A 24140-nucleotide genomic window follows, 5' to 3' on the forward strand; every position below is an offset into this window, starting at 1 on the left:
CCCCCTGAGGACGTCCCAGCCCCGCAGCTTTATTCCGACACCCCCACCTCAGTGCTCTTGTCCTGGGCCCCACCACGTCATGCCAACAGTGAACTGGACGGCTACACCATTGAGAGGAGAGTCATTGGTACACAACAGATTTCTACTGTGGCCACTTTGCAGCCCAACCAGACTTTCACTTATCTAGACAGCTCTGCTACACTCAGCCCCTGGACCACTTATGAGTACCGCATTGTGGCGCACAGAAGGCTGGGTGGATCCAATAGCAGTGAGTGGGCGAAAGTGACCACTAGACCTTCAAGACCTGCAGGACTGCAGCCGGCTCATGTGCTGGTTTTGGGACCAGAGTCAGTGCAGGTACATGGAAAATCAGTTTGCATGTTACTTAAAGGGATAGTTCACCCAAAAATGAAATTTACTTACCCTCAAGCCATCCTAGGTGTATGTGACTTTCTTCTTTCATATGAGTACAGTCTGAGTTATACTAAAAAATGTCCTAGCTCTTCCAAGCTTTATAATAGCTGTGGGTCAAGATTTTGAATCCCAAAAAAGTGCATCCATCCATCATAAAAAGTACTCCGCATGACTTCAGGGGTTGCCTTCTGAAGTGAAGTGATGCGTTTGTGAAAAAAAAAAGATATATTCATAACATATTTTTCTTAAATATATGCATGCATGTGTGTGTTTATATATACATAATACACAGTACACACATATATTACAGTATGTACACAAAAACTTTTATTTTGGATGCGATTAATCGCGATTAATCATTGTCCAGCACTAAATATAAATTTTTAAAACTTTCTCTTAACTGTCGTATGCGCATTCACAAGAGAGTGGCATTCCAGAGTGTACTATTCATGATGGATGGATGCACTTTTTTGGTCTTCAAAATCTCAAACCCGTTCACTGCCATTATAAAACTTGGAAGAGCCAGGACATTTTTTTAATATAACTCTGATTGTATTCATCTGAAAGAAGAAAGTCATATACACCTTGGATTGCTTGAGGGTGAGTAAATCATGAGGTAATTTTCATTTTTGGGTGAACTATCCCTTTAAATGAACGTGTTTGGGTGACTCTCAATAGTGCCCCACCCTCTTGTCAGCAGGCTGTAGTGCCTTATGCCGCCTTTTCACCAATGAGGTGCAAATGAGGTCTTTGCTGTGATTGTTAGTGAGAAGCTATTGTATTTCTTCCCAGATATATTCATAACATATTTTTCTTAAATATATGCATGCATGTGTGTGTTTATATATACATAATACACAGTACACACATATATTACAGTATGTACACAAAAACTTTTATTTTGGATGCGATTAATCGCGATTAATCATTGTCCAGCACTAAATATAAATTTTTAAAACTTTCTCTTAACTGTCGTATGCGCATTCACAAGAGAGTGGCATTCCAGAGTGTACTATTCATGATGGATGGATGCACTTTTTTGGTCTTCAAAATCTCAAACCCGTTCACTGCCATTATAAAACTTGGAAGAGCCAGGACATTTTTTTAATATAACTCTGATTGTATTCATCTGAAAGAAGAAAGTCATATACACCTTGGATTGCTTGAGGGTGAGTAAATCATGAGGTAATTTTCATTTTTGGGTGAACTATCCCTTTAAATGAACGTGTTTGGGTGACTCTCAATAGTGCCCCACCCTCTTGTCAGCAGGCTGTAGTGCCTTATGCCGCCTTTTCACCAATGAGGTGCAAATGAGGTCTTTGCTGTGATTGTTAGTGAGAAGCTATTGTATTTCTTCCCATTAATGCCACACCCAGAGCATCCATCATTATTCCAGTTACACCCTCATGCTATGAGGTTATTGATACGCATGGTTTCCAGGTCATTCCAGAGTTGATTATTAAGGAACAGCCAATTAAGATTGTCAGAGTTTTGTTGGAAGCCCTCATGAATGTGCCCTTGGTCATCTAGCTAACACTTTAAAGATTGTACTTCTTTATTTTGTGTCTGTAAGATACATAAAGCATGCCAGACCTTATTAACACTGACAAAGTAGAGTGTTTCGAGGCAAACTGCGTAGACATCCCTGTAATTCAACAGACACGATACTCAAGAGGGCTAGGTAGCTTGCAGTCTTTTGGCTGGTTTACAAGTTGGATTTAAGGGGCGTTAATGTAACCAAACAAGCTTTGCAGCTTAGATCCTGCAGTGTGTAAATGCACCCGTGCACCCCCTCTCTTTCTCTCTGTGTTATTTGTTGTGTGCTAGTGCCAAGAAACATGGATAGAAATGCTTACCACTTCAAACAAAGGCAGCATTTGCATAAACTTTCTTGAATTATTCATTTCCCCCTAACCCCAGGTTTAGTGAATTGTAATACCATTATTATTTCATTAATTTGTTAACTGCTGCATTTGTATGTAACTGGATGAGAACTCTTCTACATGTAAAAGCCAAAAAACAACTGTTCGCATTAGCATACGCTATATTAAATTGCTGTTGAGATGCTAGCTGTCTCTGTGGCGCTCACAGCAAATTCTTTGTTAGCAAGCGTTGATGATTTCATTTCAGTGAGATGCCATGCTGCCTACTACTGTTCCTACAAAGGCAGCATACTGACCATCATGGAGATGATTTGGAAAGCTCTAGCACATTGCACTGTGTACAGGAGACTCAATGTGAGGTGGAGTTCAACAAAGTTAACATGTTTCTAAGCTAACAGGCATAACAGCAGCTGAGTCCTTAGCCATCTTCAAGGAGCAGCTCAAAACAAAATCTCTTTCATCTTTATTTGACCCTCTAACTCTAGCACTTTCTATTCTAATTCTATTTTATCTATTTGTTTTCTTTTTTGATTAAAAAAACACTTTATCCTCTAACACTTTCACTCTATTCTTTTTCTATTCTATCTACTTGTTTTTTTTTTATTTATTATACTGTATAAATATCATTAAAAAACCCTTGCTACATGTACTGCATTAGGCTAACCGAGACTTGTCATGGCACTTGCATATTATTGCTCTTTTGTTGATTTTGATTGCTTCTATGGACCTCATTTGTAAGTCGCTTTGGATAAAAGCATCTGCTAAATGTAAATGTAAAATCAGCATATTACAATGATTTCTGAAGGATCATGTGACACTGAAGACTGGAGTAATGGCTGATGAAAATTCAGCTTTGTCATCACAGGCATAAAATTACATTTTAAAATATATTAAAATAGAAAACAGTTCATTTTAATTGTAATACTATTTTACAGTATTATTTTCTGTATTTTTTTAGCAAATAAATGCAGTCTTTGTGAGCATAAGAACTCCCCTCCCAATCCGTCCCAAAAAATAAAAAATAAAATAAAATAAAATAAACTGTGTATGTGCTGTAGGTTATCTTAACATTAGGTTGGATTAAAAATGCTTTCTAAAACAGCATTCACTCCTGCTTAACCTTTTAATATCCATTATTCTAACTTTTCTATCATAACTAATCCTAACTCTAACGTTTATCCAATCTACGGTTTCATCTCCTCTCCCCAGACATGCACAATATGTTTAATGTGTCCGCCAAATGCTGACACCTCCCTTGCTCCAGAGACAGTATGTAGCAGCAACAAGCAGCGTTTCCTATGCAATTCCATTAGGATTTCATTATGATCTCCAGGGCCTGAGGCCTCTTTTAAATGTAATGAAAGGAATATTCTGTCTTGGGTCAAAGTCAGGGTGCCTTCGCTTCATCACATGATGTCGGTTCCACAAACTCATCGATCTAAAAGCCTGAGATGATGTGTTGTGATTTTGCGCTGGACTCCAGCCCTTCTCTGGAGCCTCAGACACGCTTGTGAAACCATTTTAGTTTATAACTACATGACCACGAGAAGGCTGCTAGACTCTGATGTCAAGTTCTTCAGTGATACTCAACAGGTACAGTGATACCTCTAACAGGTTCAAACGTATCCTGTGTTTTACTGCAGGTTACATGGACCGCTCCACTCATACCCAATGTAGAAGTTGAGCGGTACGAGATCCGCATGCTTGATCCATGCATCTCGCACACCAATATATCTGTGCTCAACCATACAGATACCAACCTGCTGCCCTACACCAACTACAGCATCATCATCCTCGCCTGCTCAGGAGGTGGAGGCCATGTCGGAGGCTGCACTGAGAGCCCTCCAACGCTGGTAACTACATTACCCACAATCCCAGAAGGTCTGTCATCCCTGTCAGTAGTGGCGATCAGTGAATCTTTCCTGGCTGTTTCATGGCAACTCCCATCAAGGCCGAATGGGCCCAACATAAGGTAACCAATTAATTTTATATCTACGTATTATATCTTAGTTTCCTGACACATTTAAATAGTGTTACTAATGGAATTTATTTATTTATTTTGAAGTGTATATATTTTGTGTGAAGTGTATGCAAATGGCTGTAAAATTGTTGTTAAAACTGATTTTTACATTCTTCAAAGTAAAATATCTTTCTTTTTTATTTATTTATTTATTCATTTATTTTTTATTTATTTAGTTGTAGTACTAGAATTATAGTAAAATGTCTATTTATTTATTTATTTATTTATTTTATATTTATAGTATTACTATATTTGAATTATATAGATATGGTTGTAAAATGTCTGTTAAAATTAATGTTTACATTCCTGAAGTAAAACCAATCAATCAATTTATTTGATTGAAAATTTAGATTAATTAATTCATGTTTTTTTCACTACTGTCTACTACTACAAATAATAATAATAATTATTATTATTATTATTATTATTGATCTATATAGATATGGTTGTAAAATAGATGTTTAAATGGATGTTTACATACTTCAAAGTAAAATAATTTGTAACCACAATTTAGAGTAATTCAAATGGTAAAGAAATTTCTAAAATCTCTTGGGAATAATCCATAACTCTGCCATTTTATATGAGAACAGCAAGTGTCTCCCTAGGTTGTGAAGAGTGAGGAACAACGTAAAAGTTCTTGTTCTTTCTCACTGTATATTTGAGTCTGTTTTTGAGCTGATTAGGTGGTAAATAAAGGTCTGTTCACGGCGGATGATTAAAATTCATGACTACTTTTCCCGCTGCTGCTCTGTTTGTTTAACTAGGCTTATAAAGCACACATTAAGCTGAGCTCTCCTGATTACAGGCAAAATTAGCATTACTGTTGAGGGAGAAAGAAAGAGAGAGAGAGAAAAGACAAAAGCACAAACCCAGCGAAACAGCGGTGGCGGTGAAATGGCAGGAGGATTGTGGGAGTGGAGCGGGCTCTGATTATCTGGCTGTTTCCGCTGCCCTCAGATTTGAGCTGTTGAGACGGAAAACCCAGCAGCCCCTGGCCTCCCGTCCCCCCGAAGATTTGAATCTGTGGTACAATGTTTACGCAGGAACCAAATTGTTTCATGAAGATAAAGGCCTTAGCAGGTGAGATTACTGAAATTAGCTTTAATGCAAACTTTGCTTGTGTGTACAAAACTGTTTTTGTGCACCGATGCCATCTTTTTAATGCTGTTCAAAGATACTTTGAGCAAATATTCCATAGAATTCAATTGTTTTCAGCTAATCTTTCTCTGGCACTCCTTGTGTGTACGCTGAAAGACTCCAACATAAAACCCCCAAATGTTTCCCATGTATCACAGGTTCTGTCATTTAGATTCATGTCTGACTTCATTTAAATGTTTTCAGTCTTTGTAAAAGATTAACTTTGAGCTTGACTTTATGCAGCATATTTAAATACTCTACCTTTAATACAGCAATATCGCAACTTTTGTAAATATTATACAGCCTCATTCTTATAAATACACAAGTTAATATTGATAGATAGATAGATAGATAGATAGATAGGCTGATAGATTGTAAAAAAAAAAAAACATGGCCCCACATTTTTCAGTGAATATATTTTTAATAGTTGTTATCATAATACATGTGTGTGTGTGTGTGTGTGTGTGTGTGTATGTGTGTATATATATATATATATATATATATATATATATATAGCATATATTCTGTATGACCATATTCTACATCTCTAATACTACCCAATACCTAAACTTAACAACTACCTTACTATTAATAAGCAGCAAATTAGGAGTTTCTTGAGGCAAAAGTCATAGTTAATGGTTTGTTAATAATAATTTTAGAATTAGATCTTAAAATGAAGTATGACCAATATTTTTTCTATGCATATAAATGATTAAATATGTACATGTAATGATATAAATATTTATATTATATATTTTATGTATTATAAAGGAAAGATTCTGTGATTGTGGCTTCAGAAAATGTCCATGTGCATAATGTTTTTAAATGTGTTACAGGTACACATGGTACGAATACAAACTTCTGGTTCACAATGATGTTGGCTACGCTTCAGCGGAGGTTGCCACAGGGGTCACACTGGCTGGGCAACCCCTCACCCACACCAACATATCCATCCAAGTTCTCAATCTTACAGCGATCCTGGTCAGCTGGTCCACCCCGGGTAAGAGTCTAGATTCTCTACATTAAACTTATCCTGGCCCTTGACCGAAAATACATTTCAGGAAAGAATACGTGTTTAGAGAACTTGGTTTTGAGATTGACCTTAAGTGTGTCCTGTCTCTCTCTATATTTTACATTCCTAGCTCTGCAAGATTTGGAGGGAAGTGTGGAGGACTACATCCTTACGGTTCCGTCCACCCAGCACAGGCAGACTCTTACACTTGACCCCACTGTGACCTCTGGTCATCTCTGACCTGCAGCCCAGCACCGAGTACAAGCTCTTCTTGACTGTATCCAACGGCGCTCACAACATTACCAGTCCTGAGGTCAGCTGCACTACTACAGATGGAGGTGAGTATATGCCACATAGACGTTTGATACACACATCCATACTGACTGCCAAGCCACAGGGCCCCAGATTTGATGTATATTGTTAAACCCTCCTGTTCTGATTAAATCATAAACATAACTCAAAGCATTAAATGTATGTAAGTGCATGAACTGGTTGTACCGTTTATAATGTTTTTGTCTGTCCCTAAAGTATGAGTAGGCATTCAAAGTCCGTATTGGAGTGATACACACATCCATACTGACTGCCAAGCCACAGGGCCTTTGGATTTGATGTATATTGTTAAACCCTCCTGTTCTGATTAAATCATAAACATAACTCAAAGCATTAAATGTATGTAAGTGCATGAACTGGTTGTACCGTTTATAATGTTTTTGTCTGTCCCTAAAGTATGAGTAGGCATTCAAAGTCCGTATTGGAGTGATTCAGTTGAAAAGTACACTTCCTGTCATGTGAATGTCGAAATCTCCAAAACGGTTTTCCAAGCTTACATTATCATTCAAAAGTTTGTGGTCAGTACACGTTTTTAATATATTTTTAATTAAGTCTCTTACTCACCATGGCTACATTTATTTTTTTTAAATACAGTACAATTATAATATAATGAAATATTATTGCAGTTTAAAGTAACTGTTTTCTATTTTAAAATATTTTAAAATGTGATTTATTCCTGTGATGACTAAATGAATTTTCAGCAGCCATTACTCCAGGGCTGCGTTCAGCCCTGACAAAAACGGTGCAAAACGTTTTTTAAACGGAAACGGTGGTGCGTTGAACACTCTGTTCTGATGACGCAAGAGTTGCAACTATGGCAGCTGAAATGTCACATGATCCTTTAGAAACCATTTTGATATGCTGATTTAATGCTCAATAATAGTTTCTTATTATTATTAATGTTGAAAACAGTTCTGCTGCTTAATATGTTTGTGGAAACTGTGAAACATTTTTATTTAGGATTTTTTAATGAATAGAAAATTCAATAGAACAGCATTTTTTATAACATTAAAATGGTCTTTACTGGCACATTTAATACATTTAATGTATCCTTGCTGAATAAAATAATTTCTTTAAAAAAAAAAAAGTCTAAACTTTTGAATAGTAGTGTACGTTTCATTAATATATTTCAGCTCACTAATGTAAATAACTACTATATTTGCCACATTCTAGGAACAAAAAGACCAGGGGTTGTCTTTGCCAATTAGTCTCTTTTAGGATCTTGTTTTCTGCAACAACGCAATTTAATGAATAGAAAATTCAATAGAACAGCATTTTTTATAACATTAAAATGGTCTTTACTGGCACATTTAATAAATTTAATGTATCCTTGCTGAATAAAAAAAAAGTCTAAACTTTTGAATAGTAGTGTACGTTTCATTAATATATTTCAGCTCACTAATGTAAATAACTACTATATTTGCCACATTCTAGGAACAAAAAGACCAGGGGTTGTCTTTGCCAATTAGTCTCTTTTAGGATCTTGTTTTCTGCAACAACGCAAGTAATATAAAAGTTTGCAAAGTGTTTTAGATGATATTTAAAATCCAACTGGTTTCAGCTGAAATATGGAGTTTACTAGACCACAACCATCTCTGTATGTTTTACTGGATGAAATTTGGATTGAAGATATTGGATAATTATGGTTTTCCTGTCAACACTTCACATATTCCTGTGATTTCTGTCAGCCTGCCTCTCTCATATCATTCCAGCAGCCCCTGCTCACAGAGATAAAAAACGGATGAGAAGAAGAACTGACTGATTGAATATTTTCCCTCTGTACTCTAAAGGCAAACCTCACAAGCTGCGTAAAAATGTGCCTTTACCAAAATTTTGATATCTTGACCTCTGTGCTATGATCAATAGTCATTAAGCTGTCCTCTCACACAGTTAATGTACTGATGCACTGATAGCACAGGAAACAGATGAAAACCTCTGCGCTGTGAGTTAAATTGTGCCTTACACACTAAAAACTAAACAACTGGCTTTCTATAACATGCCTCAACTTCTCTCGCTCCCAACTATCAGTATAATTTAAAAAAACATTAGAATATCATTTGCTCCTAAATAAAGGTTACAGGTCATTTACCAAAGAGCTAGTAGTGGTAGCTTCATTATTTTACAGCCTAAAGGGCAGCTTATTAAAAGCAGTTGAACTTAAAGATCATTGTGTGCTGCATGATAGTGTATATGTTAAGAACCTGCTAATTAAAAACTGGAATGGAGACAAGGTTGTCCATGCGAAGTCTTACATTAATAACACAGCAGCAGAAATTATATGGAAAGAGATGCTTCAGGAGAGCACTGATATCGGTCACATCCAAGTATGTCTCATTGCTCTTTTGGTCAGTGATGGGGAGTAACAAATGGCACTAAGCATTTTTTAATGTCTTGAGTAGTTCGGCTGCATTCCAAACAGCCTTTTCAAGTAGTAAGCTACTTATTCCATCTTTTTCTATGTAGCTGCTTAATAATCAAGTCAATAATCAAATGCACTCTCAGTTCTCGTATGTGTCTTCTGACCCATTTGACAAATGATTCACTGATTCATTTGAGTCCCTGCACTTGATTTTACGGCTTTGTTCTCTTTAAGAAATATTTAATAGTAAATAGTGTTCATTGCACTATTTTTGATTGTTTTATATACTGTATATTAGGGTGCTTTTCGTTTTTTATTTGATTTAATTTAGTTTAAATTTATCTGTTCAAACTTTATCTCTTTTATTAAGGTATCTTTAGTGGTAGATAATTACTGCTCTGCTCTTAAAAAAATCATATTTTAAGAAGTTGATATATTTCAGAAGCTTCGATGTAGTAAGTGCACCTACAGTAACTAATTTTAAAAATAATATTTTTCATGTTCTGCTTTTATTTCATTCCACCTCACTGCATCTCACATTATTATACACAAAAATCAATGCATGACCAAAGGTGTTTAGGTGGCTGTTAGTTGTTGCCAAAACATTTATCTGTCCCTCATAAACCTTCAGTAAGACCTGCAGTAAAGGTACAAGCACTTTAACTTTACTAGAAGATATCTCAGATGGGGTCTCTTTACTTGTTGACCTTTGTGTTAGCAGGATATCTCCTGAAGAGAGACTTTTTGAGGCTTTGAGTAGGAAGAACAGCAGTTATATTCTTTATAGAGAGTGTAAGTGTCAGGATCCCTGCTCTGTATCGAATTCATTCCCCAGCCCGTCATGTCAGCCAATGGCTTGTTCAAAGCCGCTGCTGAGATATTTGATCTCTCAGCTGTCATAAGCACTACACTCATGTCTTTCAGCTCTCTTTCACAAACTAACTTCACTCGCCTCAGAAAAAAAAGCTTTATCAATCATTCCCTTTTTACATTCTTTCAGAAGAGCCTTACAAAGTTGTCACAATAGCTGTTTACTAGAGTCACATCAAGCTAAAAAATAGGCTCTCTGGTCTTCTATTGTAAGTCAGTGTGATTTGTCATCGGAAAGGAAGAGCTTGCAAAGAAAAAACAGAGGGGAAAAAAAGGAAAAGAAGGTGAAAATGGTGCAAGCTGTAGAAAGAATCCCCCTGACTGGCCCAGTTAACCCCCTCTGCCCCCGGTGCAGCACTCCAATCCCTGCGCGCTTCTCCAGGACTGATTCAATTTGCCCACAAACCATCTGCGGGAACCCCCAAAAGCAAGAGGGAAAGTGAAAGAGTCACACTCAGCTTTTTCTCATTCTGCCAGCCCTCCCTGATGTATTGCTGTCAGCATTCCCTGATGTACAAATAAAATTACATTATTTATACACATGAGTGCACTCAGGAGCACACATCAAACGGACACACGTGTACTGCTGCGTTATTATTGGTTATTCTTGGAACTAACAACTGAGGGACAAATATATATATATATATATATATATATAGATTACAAAAATGTAAAAAAAAAATTTTTTTAAAAAGACTATTTGTTTTTATGTTACTTATAATTATATAAATGTATATTATTTATTATTTATATGTTATATTTGATTGATGAGATGAGATTCTAGATGTTTTCTATGAATGGTTTCCTTTTGCTGTAGTTCTCAACACTAAAAGCTAGGATAGGAGAAAGTATTTTAACATCAAAAAAATTACACAGATCAGCTTTAAGAAAATGCCTCAGTCTTTTTTGTTTGTTTGTTTGTTTATCCCTTTCTCTCTGTCTCTCTTTCATGCTCTTTTTCTAAGGCAGAAATAAAAGTGCTGCCCAAAGCCTTTTCAGAGACTATTAAGGGTAGAATATGCTGTGTTTATGCTAGCACTGACATGATCTTGGTCTGGGGGAAAAAAGAAAAGAATGAAAAACTGCTTTCCTCCAGGTCTTTTTCTATAGATGTTGTTGGTCATTGTATTACTCGTTGTAGAGACTACTGCAGACTTGAGGATCTCGAGCCTTCCCTGAGCCTCGTCTTGGGCAGAGGTTAAAGAGACAAATCTTGAGAATTGAGCTCTTCAAAAGCGCTGGGGTTATGTCAATATGACCGTATGTTTTCATGAGGGCTTCAGTCCGCTGAGCTCTTCTGGGTGATTTAGTGTGGCTTTCTCTCTGTGTTGCAGAACCTGAAGGGGTCTTTCCTGCAGAGGTGGTGGTCCTAAATAGCACAGCAGTACTGGACAGCTCCTCTTGTTTCAAATGGTGCAGTCACACTCCGTTTATCTAGATGGCCATCTCCATGAGTCCGCTAGCAATGGAACTGGATCACTGGAAGTGGGAGGACTCTTGCCATTCACTGTACACAGTATTCAGGTCTGGCCTTCTATCTAAACACACAAATTCATTGTTTTATTTAGCATATATTAATTAAAAGTCAGAAAGTCTTGAGACTACATTAAAAATCTAGGATCTAAAGGTTTTAGGATTTTTAAATGGGTAAGTAAATAAACATATAAAAGTGATTGCATGAAATAAATAAGAATTTTAAATACTAAACTAATAATTATGTTTCTGCTATAATGCACTAATCATTTCACTTATTTTTTATGCTGATTTTTTTTTTTTTTGGTGGGAAAATGTGTGTTGCATTTTAAAAAATTAAAGTGGTCTCAGATTTTGAACCTCACTTTGTTTTGGATTTAACCTGCGCAGTGGGTCTGCTGTTGCCTGTGTTTAGGTGGAGGTGTGTACCGTGTATGCGTGTGTGAAAAGTAACAGCACTCAGGTGACCACTGTGGAGGACACACCGACTGATATCACCAAACCTCAGATGCAGGTGCTTAGCTCTAGGTGAGTCAGTCAAGCAGACACAGACAGTGGTGTGAATGTGCGTGTGTTATGGATAATCTACTGGTTAAAGATATTCATCATCCCTTCAAAGGCGGACATTGAGAACCCAAGCAATCCATCTACCATCTACATCAGCGATGTCCAGTCCTGTTCCTGGAGATCTACCTTCCTTTAAAGTTCAGCTCCAACTCTCATCAAACACAACTAAACCAGCCCATTAAGATCTTCAGGAGCACTTAATAATTACTCTACAGGCAGCTCTCCAGGAACAGGATTGGGTATAATGACAGTGAAACCTTCTCAGCCACTCCAGCAACGGAGAAACCCAGAAAACTATTGTTGCATGGATTTTTGCCCATAGTTCCAGCGATCAACTATCAGTGCCGATTAATCTGCGAAACCGATCAATCAGTCGACCTCTATAAAATACTTTAAAAACAAGGATAATTCACCAAATGAGTCTCTTTGTAATACATGCAAAGTGTCCAACTGAATGTTTTGTGTGCTGCACAGCTACTAGCCATTTTATTTTCACTGTATGTCTATGGATTCGCACTGGAAAATAATGTAGGATGTATAGTTTTCACATGTTTTACAGTTGTCTTACATTGAATTTTGTTAACTGGTGGTTAGTGAACATTTTGAGGTGACATGCATCTTCAGCAGCTTGCAATCAGTTGCAGACAGTATTAACCCTGTACACTGTACGCAATATAAGATGACCTCATACATGCCGCAGTATAACACAGTGTAAGCACTGTAAAAATTGGGTTTTTTGAAGGCACTAGGGCTCTGTGTACCATCACAATAAGCCATAATTCACATTTCCTGTCGTGTTGTCTCCCACCCTCATGTCATATCACCAGTGTGCTGTACTCACTCCCAATAGAATACTAACTACTGATCGGCCCGACATGGCTGGCCGTGGCCTACACATGCCCCTAACAGTTCATTTATTTGCCACGCTAGATTTGCTCGAGTGGAATTTAATCAATAGCTAATTCATTAATTCTGTCTCTGGTGCTATGTGGGGGCTGGGCGCAGGAATCGGTGGCTGGCTTAAGCTTTGATTGAAATATGACAAGTGCTGCAACCGATGGCTTACCCACTGCTGCTGCCCAATATGAATTCCAGTTATTTCTCTCCATGAGGGATTAACGGTGGACAGCAATGACACCCTTTGTAATATAATACTAATGCATTTGTTATAGCAAAGCTGCTTCCCCATCCCCCACCCCTCCAGAAGGAAAGTAATCATGAATAGTATTTTGTGTTGTAAAGGCGCACAGTAATCTCCAAACGATTCTCTGTCTGTACTTTAAAAGAGGAAGCCTTGTCGCATTTCATGAATTCCTAATCAGACACTAAGGTCTGTCAGCTTTAAGTCATCAGAGGCCTTCACTATCAATTAGCTTCCTCATCAGGGAGGGGGCAGAAGAGAGGAGAGAGACCCACGCAAACCGTAATTATGTCATTCTCCACGTCTTACGTATGTGACAAGAGATTTGCACAACACAAAAGAGATGGGCAAAAAGCAAAGGAAGCTAAATCACAGAGCGGTATGGATATTATCATGTGTGGAGAGGAGATGAAAAAGATGATGAAAACAAAAGCACATTTCCATAAGGTTATGGCTACAGTTAAGAAAGAAATAAGGCTCGTTTAATGGCTTTTTTGTTTTTCCTTCCTGTTTGCTTTCTGCATGTTCCTTCAGGCAGCAAACTGCACTGCCAGATGCAAATTTGTTTTGTTTCATTTTCTTTCGTTTTGTTTTGTTTTTGTTTGTTTGTTTGTTTGTTTGTTTGTTTTGTGTTTTGGTTTGGTTTGGTTTTTGGTTTGGTTTGGTTTTTGTCTTGTCCTTTTTCCTTCCCTGTCCACTCTTTCTCTTTCTTTAGATAGCAAGCTGCTCCACCAAGCTGCATTTTTACTATATACTGTATATATAGCCTTATATATATATATATTATAATGCTATTATAATACTATATAATAGCCTAATATATTAGGCTATTATATAGTATTATAATAGCATTATATCGTGGTTCAAGGCATTATATTGTGGTTTTTTTGAGTCACAGATTGGACTATTTTTTCGGATAAGCAAGAAAAAAAATATTTAAAGCACAGAGAATGACAATGCGATGTTTTATATTTTGTTTTGTTTTTTGTTTTGTTTTGTTCTTTTTTTCCTTCCCTGTCCACTCTTTCTTTTTTTTAGATAGCAAGCTGCTCCACCAAATGTGATGTTTTGTTTTTTTATTTTGTTTGGTTTTTGTCTTGTCCTTGTTTTTTTCCCTGTCAACTCCTTCTGTTCCTTTAGATAGCAAGCTGCTCCACCAAATGTGACTTTTTGTTTTGTTTTGTTTTGTTTTTTGTTTTTTGTTTTTTTTTTCCTTCCCTGTCAACTCTTTCTGTTCCTTTAGATAGCAAGCTGCTCCACCAAATGTAATGTTTTGTTTTTTATTTTGTTTGGTTTTTGTCTTGTCCTTGTTTTCTTCCCTGTCCACTCCTTCTGTTCCTTTAAATAGCAAGCTGCTCCACCAAATGTGATGTTTTGTTTTTTGTTTTGCTTTTACTTGCTTGCGTCTTACTTATTTACTCATTTATTATTGCAGTATGCCACAGCAGGTTTCACAGTGTGTGCCATTTAAAACTTATTCATAAACAAACTTACCTTAAAATACAACATAATATGTGACAAGTAAAATAGATTTCTATAAATGTTTCTATTACTACTAAATATTACAAAAAGTTATACTGTGATACAGTATAATTCTTGTAAAACAACTTGGGTGTAATATTTTAATGACATAATACAGGTCTCAATATTTTATCCAATATCTCAAAGTCAGCAGTAGTGAACAAAAATTGTTCTTTTCTGTGGAAAGCCAGCTCTCCTGCATGATGAATGGAGAGGAAAATCAATACAAGAAGTACATTGTAAAAAGAAAAGATGACACATATCATAACTCATACTACACAGCGCAATCTATTTGGCTCTAGTATATCAAGTTGTATAAAGCGCTATATAACAGGGTGATTATAACCATTTTTTCTATTATATTACATGCTTCTTTCTCCTTGACAGTGACGTAACAAAAACAAAGTATGAACTAAAGCCAGACTGATAATATAAACCAAGTGACGGGCAGTATTTGTGAAGGTGTAATATCTGTGCTGTGTCTGTATACTATATGTGTTAGATCAGTTAAACTAGAATGGACGTCACCTGGTAAGACCAATGGCATTCTGGGAGGATATGACGTGTGGCGGAGGACTCTGCAGCGGTGCGAGGAGCTGCAGACCCAGCAGGAGTTTGCTCCTCAGGCTCACTGCTCGTACCTGGAGTGCCCTGCAGAGCAAGACTTCTGCGGCAAGACCTGTTATAAGCCTGAGACACGGGTAACTACTCACAAACCTCATTTAAACTGTTACACTTAGATCATTAGTTTTGCTCGTAAAGTATTCCATGAAGAAACAGTGACGTATCCATTGGAGTGGCTGGTATTTATCTATGAAGTACAGTCCCTGTGATTGTTTTCAGTAAACAGATTAACTTGTCTTCTGCAATTGCTGCCATCCTGGTGTTATTGAAATACAGCCAACTTGGCAAGCAAACACAGGCCATACGTCTCCACCAGCTTAAATCAGACAGTAATACACTAGAGACAAGCACACAAAGAGAACACAACTCAGATAAGGACAAGAGCTCTCAAAGCTGTAAAGCAGTATAATAGAAAAATGAATTTCACAGAGGCAACATGCCACACTATTGTGATGATGTGTTAATGGAGCTCGTCTTGAATTCAGCATTATCCATAGTTTAACACCTTGTGAAAGGAGTTTTGTTTGATTCTTTATGAGTACCACTAGGAAATATCAGCTATGCTATAATTAGGGATGTCAATTGAATGTGTTATTTTAACTATAAAAAAGACTCAATAGAAAAACACAGTTAAACATGCTGTAAATTCTATACTAGGGAATTCTGAACCTTGTTGACTTGAAGGCACCCCCCCGCCCGCAAATATTAATACAGTATATGTGACTAGTTAAGAAACAAATTAAGAAATTTAAATTTTTAATGTCAGCATGTATTGGAAATTCACACTATGTTATTAATGCATGTTACTGTGAAAGATTACATGATTACATGCTTATTCCATTTTTTTTTTCATTCAAATTGTCATTTTGGAGAACTGCAGATTTTTCTCTGGTGATGTATTCCACACTTTCCTATCATTTAGTCCCTGCCCCTTTCTTACAGTTGACTGCAAGCTTGCATCCAATAAACAATCGATGCATTTTATTCTTCGATAATCCTTTTTACTTGGATGTGCGTTCCGTTTCATAGCAGTTTTAATCGCTTAACAGCTCTTATCAGTGTACTTTTACTCTGGCTAAAATTGTGTTATGAGGGCAATTATATACTATACTGTATGCACAAGCTTCCTTTTTGTTCCGCCTTTACACATAGTGGTTGTAATTCTCAGGAGTTTGACAAACCGGGTTCAAGTAGGTTCAAAAGTTCAGCCCTCTCTCAAAAGCACAGCAGAGGAGGTATTTACTGTATGCCATTTTTCTACTGGAAGCTGGGCCAGAAGGTAAGGGCAATGTCAGTGGCTCAGGGCAATACAGATTTTTCAGACGCCACAAGAGTATCATCTCAGCGCTGTAGAGAATCTATCCTGCCCTGATTTCTCACCAAAGTAGGCAGTGGAGTCCGGCTAAATATAGCCTGCCGCTGTGGAGCGAAGAGGTGGGCTGGATTTCTACCTGCACTCACATGTGCCTCTGCGGGCCCTCAGGGCTGAGGCATTGCCACCTCTTAACTTCCTAATTGCCTTGAGGAGTGCAAAACTTGTATGGACAATGTATTTGAATTGCATAGATTTTTATATGTGTTTTATTGTTGCAGGTATGCTGTGCAGGGCCTGTTCACAGCCTAAATCATTCTCATCAGTATTGTGAAGAGCGTTATGTTCCAGCTCTAAAGGATTCTGGGAGTGTGTGTTGTGGAGGTCAGTTTGTGCATGCAGCCTCTGTCTCAACACCAGTGTTGTGGAGGATATTACGTACTAGTCCCACTAGGTATGTACTGCATTCAGCAAGTTAGGCTGCATAATATATAAGTAAAATATAAGTCTCAATATTTCTTCCTTTTTTGAACATTCTTTTGTTTTACATTACATACTGTAGTTGATTGTTCTATATGTGTTCGAAGGAGAGGTCTGTTGTCCAGACTCTGGAACAGCGTGTATTTGTCGGTCTCGGGGATTCATGCTGTGGTGGGAGTCCTTTCATGTCTGGAGCCGGGCAGATCTGCTGTGGGGGGGCGTCTTTATGATGGCTTCAGCTCCCAGTGCTGTGGAGGACAGCTAGTTCCTAGAGAGACGGTGTGCTGTGGGGATGCTGGCCAAGGGACGCCCCATAAACATGTATCAGGTCAGTTTGGAGAAGCATGCATGCCTGCAATGTACACAACCATTAAAAAGTTTGGGGTCAGTAAAGTTTCTTATGGTCATCAAGGCTGCATTTATTTATTCAGAAATGCAGTAAACGGTAATATTGTGAAATATCATTACACTTTAATACAACTGTTTTCTATTTTAATATATGTAATTTATTCCTGTGATGCAAAACTGAATTTTCAGCAGCCATTACTCCAGTCTTCAGTGTCACATGATCCTTCAGAAGTATGTATGGCCACTTCACTGTGGCTAAGTTTAGCCCTCACTCCTTAGTGACTTTCTAATGACACTGTGGTGGAGTGTCAGAGGAGCTGAACCCTCTTGGGGTCACACAGGCTCCCCCGCAGTGCCTCGCTAAAGTGGGCACCTGGGCACAGATGGGCTGGATGGGCACTGGCCCTGGTGTCAGCCATCTTTGTCAGGCTGGATGATGGAGCTGAGTCTATCTGAGCACCAACCAGAGCTTTGCTGCTCAAGAAATATTCTTACTATTATAAATGGTAAAAACAGCTATGTAATATTTTTTGAGAAAACCATGATAAATGTATTTTTCAGGGTTCAATGATGAAAATAAAGTTCAAAAGAACAACATTTATTTGAAACAGAAATCTTTTGTAATGCTATAAATGTCTTTACTGTCGCTTTTGATCAATTTAAGGCATCCCTGCTGAATTATAGTGTTTGTTTTTTTCTTTCTCTCTTTCAAAAAAAAATTTTTAAATCTTACTAATCCCAAACCTTTGAACAGTAGTGTATCTTAGAGAAAAGTTTGTTCTGGTTCTCATATTTGATTGGTTATCAGTGGTTTGCTGATATTTCAAGAGCAATCAGACTTATCTAGTTTGCAGTTGCAGTCCATCATAACCTTATGAAGTGAACCGCTATTGATGACATAAAGAATAATTTGCCTTTCCCACATCACACTTATCATAATACAATCCATTTATCACAGCCCCTTGTCAGGGATCAGAATTGTACTGTTAGGACCGCCTTAAAATCATCTGCTCCTGCAAAACAGAAAATATGTCTCTAGTAAACTATACAGTGGGTACGGAAAGTATTCAGACCCCCTTAAATTTTTCACTCTTTGTTATATTGCAGCCATTTGCTAAAATCATTTAAGTTAATTTTTTTTCCTCATTAATGTACACACATGCCAAGCTCACAGCAGGCTCCCAGGATGCAACAGAACTAATGGCCACCATGAGGTCAGTGGCACCAGTGTATTTATCATACAAACACACTCTCTAAGTCGTTCGGTGGCTTCGGTAGCATCCTGGGATGGGGTCCAGTAATCATTTTCAAGCTTTGGTTAATCACCTTGCCCTTGATATACAGTTTTTCAAAGCTGTCCCCCTTTTTTAGGCAACTTAATCACTTCATTTATTTCACTACCTACCTGGAGTTATTTCAGAAGCTAGCAGAAGCATTTTCCTCTAGATTAAAACATGCCACGCCACAGCGCTCGCTCACATTACCTCGCTTGATTTTCTCTTCCTTTGGTTCATCTTACTGAAATAAGGCAGATGAAGAAGTCATCACTCATTAAAGAGAGCATCCTGGGGAGAGCATATGTTATGATGGATAGTACCGTTAGGATAACTAAAGGCCATTTGCCTGGTAGCCACACCGCTGGTGCATGGTGCTGGGGGCTCACGCCGCGAGCACCACGCTGGCTCCTCACTCTGTCAGCCTGCTCTATTATTGAATGAGCTACTTAACCTTGATAAAGACACCCCGACTCCCTCAAGGTTCTGTCTCCTTTAGCAGCGGTGAGTGTCTCTGCAAATATAAGCTAATGGACAGATAACGCCGCATATGTCATGAGCTGATATCCTCTTCTATTGGCTGAGGAGTATGTAATGTAATGTGAATCAGAGCTGAAATGTGCTATATACTGTGGCAAAACGGTATTTGGCGAAAGTCTAATGGGTGCTTAATTAGATTTATTAGGCATAAAGCTGCATATTTCTTTCATTTTTGATGATGAAGATATATGTGAGGCCAAGTGTTATAGGGATTTTACCATATAAGCTATGTTAGCATTGTTTACCATGAAGTGGAGTGTCTAACTCCCCTTAACTATGGTAAAATCACTGTAACACATGACCTAGCATGACCTTTGGTAAACATGCCAACAACTGCAAAAGACACTGGTGTTCTGTTCAGAAAGGTCAGAAAGATTTGTTTTCTGAAAGAAATGAATACTTTTATTCAGCAAGGACACATTAAATCAATTAAAAGTATAAGTAAAGCCATATTATGTATCTTATAATATTACAAAAACAATATATGTGACCCTGGACCACAAAACCAGTCATAAGTCGCATATTTTGTGGTCCAGGGTCACATATTACATATTACATTTCAATTTCAAATAAATGCTATTCTTATGAACTTTCTATTAAATAAAGAATACAAAAAAAATGTAACTTTTTTTTTTTTTTTACAAAAATCTGTCTTTTTATAAAAATCTATAATCTTTATTTATTTTTCAACATTGGTTACAATGAGAAATGTTTCTAAAATCAGCATATCAAAATGATTTCTGAAGGAATAAATAGGAATAAAAAATATTAAAATAGAAAACAGTTATTTTAGTTTGTAATTTTTGATCAAATAAATGCAACCTTGATGAGCTTAAGAGACAAAAACATTTTAAAAACATTTTAAAAATGTCACCAACCACTTTCATTTCATTTCATTATTTCAGTTCATTAGTGTAGCATTTTCATTTGAAGTCCATTCACAGTTGTGAATGGACAGCAAATGTGACTCAACCAATCAAATTTTAGTGCATTTAGTATATTTTAAGTGGATGCATAGATGCAATATATATTCAGACCTGTCTTCAAGAGTGGGCTGTCAGAGAAAAATGTGTCTGTTTTTCTATTTGTATTTCTGAACTCTGTTGTTCAGAAATGCCGTGACATTGTGTTTAAGATGCACGTGCTCCTCCAGATTGTGGAAATAGAATCACAGGCGGTTTTCTGAGGATGTCCCACTGAGATCCAGCTGATGGCCGATGGAAATGTGATTACCGGGTCCCCAAAGTGCGATCTGTCACACATTACACTCTAGCCTGTCAGGACTCGCAGCACTCCGGCGCAGCGGAGATGGAATTGTTAGAGACAGCCATCAGCTGTTTGAAAAGCTGCCTGTGAACCAATCCCTTAACCAGTCTCAAAAGAACTGCTATTAGTCAAATTACAAAAAGAAAATTAACAGTGTCACCTTTTGTGCACGGTGTATAAATCACTAAAGAAACAATCGATCGATCAATAAGCCAGATAATAAATCAATTAGAACAACATTATGTGCCAAATGAAGTCTCTAGTATTTTGCTTTTTGATGGATGATTACAGAGATTTGTTTGACAATAAACACTTTTCTAAACCAAATTTTATAGCATCATTGCCATGTTTTATGTTAAAAATTATTATATTATGATAGATAATATATTATAATAAAATGTTAGATATTCTAAATATTATTTGTTATTGGTATATTACATAGTGCATGTGTAACGGATCGGCCAGGCTCCCAATCACAGCGAACACCTTCACCTGAATACTGATCACACGCACCTGTCACTAATCTGCAGTCATCATCAGCCACCCTTCAAAAGCACACACCTCACTTCACTCCAGTGTCCGGTCTCGTTTCTACGAAGTGGACTCCCTCTATATCCTATCTGTGAGAGACATCGAAAGACTTACCTTCTTGATATACTTACCTCCTGTGTTACCTCCATTGTTGTTCTCCTGTGTTCCATTCCCCAGTACGTTCCAGTCATCCACTCCGTGAAAGCTCCGTTTACCCATCAGCTGAGGTGTGTGCTGTCCTATATCCCCAATTCCACGATCTCCTGGAGGACCAGTGACAGGGTTACTTTCCTCCTCTCCCTGAAAGGACTATATTCAGCGCTATTACTCACCTCCCCGATTCTCCTGCACTCAGTGTTGAAAATAAACTTTATTGCTATTTTTCTAATCCTCTGTGTGAGTCTCCTTCCGGAACAGCATGGAGGTTATTTTTTTTTATTTATAAAATTATTAAATATTTTTCTGTTTATTTAGATTTTGTATATGTGATAGAAGTAAATCACAATTTTTTTTAAATATCCATTTTCCATTCTATTTTGCACTAAAAAATAACTGTATTAATATTTGTTTTAAAACCTTTTAATATATGAAAAATAAAATATTCTTTGTGTCAACCAACAAAATTGTATCAAACTTTCCAACTCTAACGCAGTTTTACGACTCTTAATATATTTGTTTTAAAACCTTTTAATATATGAAAAATAAAATATTCTTTGTCAACCAACAAAATTGTATCAAACTTTCCAACTCTAACGCAGTTTTACGACTCTTAAGACACAGGCTTAATAAACATAATTATAAAACACATAGCAATCATCGCAATATTAACAATGTTGCTTAATTATAACCCAAATTATATCCTAGATTTCACACCAGTTACAGAAACAATGACATCTGTTTGAAGGTGAACTGTGAAACATTTCATCATGCTCCATGACAAGTTGCGAAACCTTTAAACCAGGGGTGTCAAACTCCATTCCTGGAGGGCCACAGCCCTGCACAGTTTAGATGCAACCCTAATTAAACACACCTGATCCAGCTAATCAAGTCATTAAGGCTTATTTGAAAACTACATGGTATGTGTGTTGGAGCAGGGTTGGAACTAAACTATGCAGGGCTGCGGCCCTCCAGGAACTGAGTTTGACACCACTGCTTTAAACTGTCGAAATCCAATCCAGTCTTCTGAATTTTTCCATTTGAGACATGAGAAACAGTTTAGACAATAGCCTTGAGTAATACCGGGTATTACTGTGAATGTCCCGCTGTCCTGTTTAAAGTTTAGATTTGGATTACAGGGTTTTCTGCATCTGGAGGCTTGGTGTCATACGGAGAGCTCTTAATATCTGCTTATGTACAGAGCTTTGCTTAAAAGCACGGTGCCTCTATCACAGTCAAGGTTAAATCTGAATATTTTACACCATTTAAGTGTTAAAAGCTTTAGAGCTGTGTATGTGTGAGTGAGAGAGCGAAGGATCATAAGAGTGGGTGTGGAAATGGCTGTGACGATGTCAAAAAAGTGCAATAATTAAATATGTTCTCAAGGACACAATGACCATTTGCGAGTGGAAATGATCCTGGTGGCTGAATGCGTCGGTGTCTGTGTTGTATTTGTTACTGCACGAGCGCTTCATCATGGCTCATATGTCCTCATATTGTTCTGCCAAAACTGTCTTGCAAATGACAAGACATGAATGCCAGAGAGGGAATCATTCTGAACAGACACAGACACTCTGGATCTTTTTTGCTGAGACGGATTGGAGATCATACAGATTAAGACCATTTTCTTTCAACACAGTTATGATGATAGCTTTTCTTACTTTAATCATGGCTAATAATATCAGTTAATATCCTTGAGCAATTAAAGCATTTTGCATGGCTCAACTACTAATCACAAAGTACAGACTCCTAATGATTTGTACATGTTTGGTTTAGGAATAGTGGTGTTAGACCACTGATGGTGACGTTTCTGGTGTTTTAGTGTTGTTTTAATAACAAGACTGTGTGTAGTAGTTTATGTTTTAAAGATGTTAATGTTAAATGTTTTTCAAATGTTTAGATAGATAGATAGATAGATATTAACATTAACCACGATTATCCTGTAAAATATTGTTAATTTTGAAGTAACGCATTAACTAATAACATATACAATAGGGGCATTTCATTGTCTCTTCAAAATATTGGATGAGGAAAAAAAATTGTTGTATAAAAATAAAACAATGCAAATATTAAAAAATATCAAATTTAAAAGTGTATAAATCACTTGTTTATCTTAAGAAACATTGTCCAACAATGAGTCCGTGTCTCTCTCGCCTCCCCTGAGCCCACTGAGTTTTAACAGACCCCCTATAGCATGCCTTGAATTTGGAGGGGGTAATTGAGAATTAATGGGGGAAAGTGACGTGAGAGGAGTCAATGCCTCCATTGCAGTATGATTGGATGTGACTGGTTACGTTCCGCTGTGATTGGTTCATGTGATAAATCCCGCCTCTTGTGTTTGTGTGCGTTCACGAATCAGTCTGAATGAACCATATAATAGCATTAATGGGAAGACTAATTTAAAAAAGTAAGTAAACTCACAAACTTATGGTGTGTGCACGACAAAAGCAAAGTGAATATTCGCATTGCGTTATCGCTTTAGATTATTCGTGGGATGTTTTTCGTGTCACTCGCGTGAATAAAAACATTGCATAATGCTCTCCTCCATTTTCTGATACAACTGGATGTGTCAAACCGGACGTGTTAATAAGCTCTTTGCTGGCATGTGAAATTTCCGGCACGAATGCACGCCTTTGCATTGACTGTGCGTGAAATATTAAGTTAGTTTTTAGTGTGCACACACTATTCTATATTGTTACGTCAAAATAATACTTAAAATGGCATAAAAACTTGATCTGTGGGAGCTTTTAGTGAGTAATCAGCTTGGTGAAATTTAAAGTAAATCTCCGCATCTTTAACCAAGATTTACCGAGCTTTGATGACTGATGACCCAAAAAATTCAAAAATAGTTAAAAGTTAACTATTAAAAAGAATAGCTGAAC

At 37.2% G+C, this 24140-nt stretch overlaps 1 pseudogene; it reads left to right on the forward strand.

Annotated features, from left to right (window-relative positions):
- Positions 1-24140, forward strand: part of LOC107719499 (usherin-like) — a 236590-nt pseudogene that overhangs the window by 147008 nt on the left and 65442 nt on the right.

Source organism: Sinocyclocheilus rhinocerous, unplaced genomic scaffold (genome assembly GCF_001515625.1).
Source record: "Sinocyclocheilus rhinocerous isolate Xijiao unplaced genomic scaffold, SAMN03320098_v1.1 scaffold1234, whole genome shotgun sequence".
Classification (NCBI taxonomy): domain Eukaryota; kingdom Metazoa; phylum Chordata; class Actinopteri; order Cypriniformes; family Cyprinidae; genus Sinocyclocheilus; species Sinocyclocheilus rhinocerous.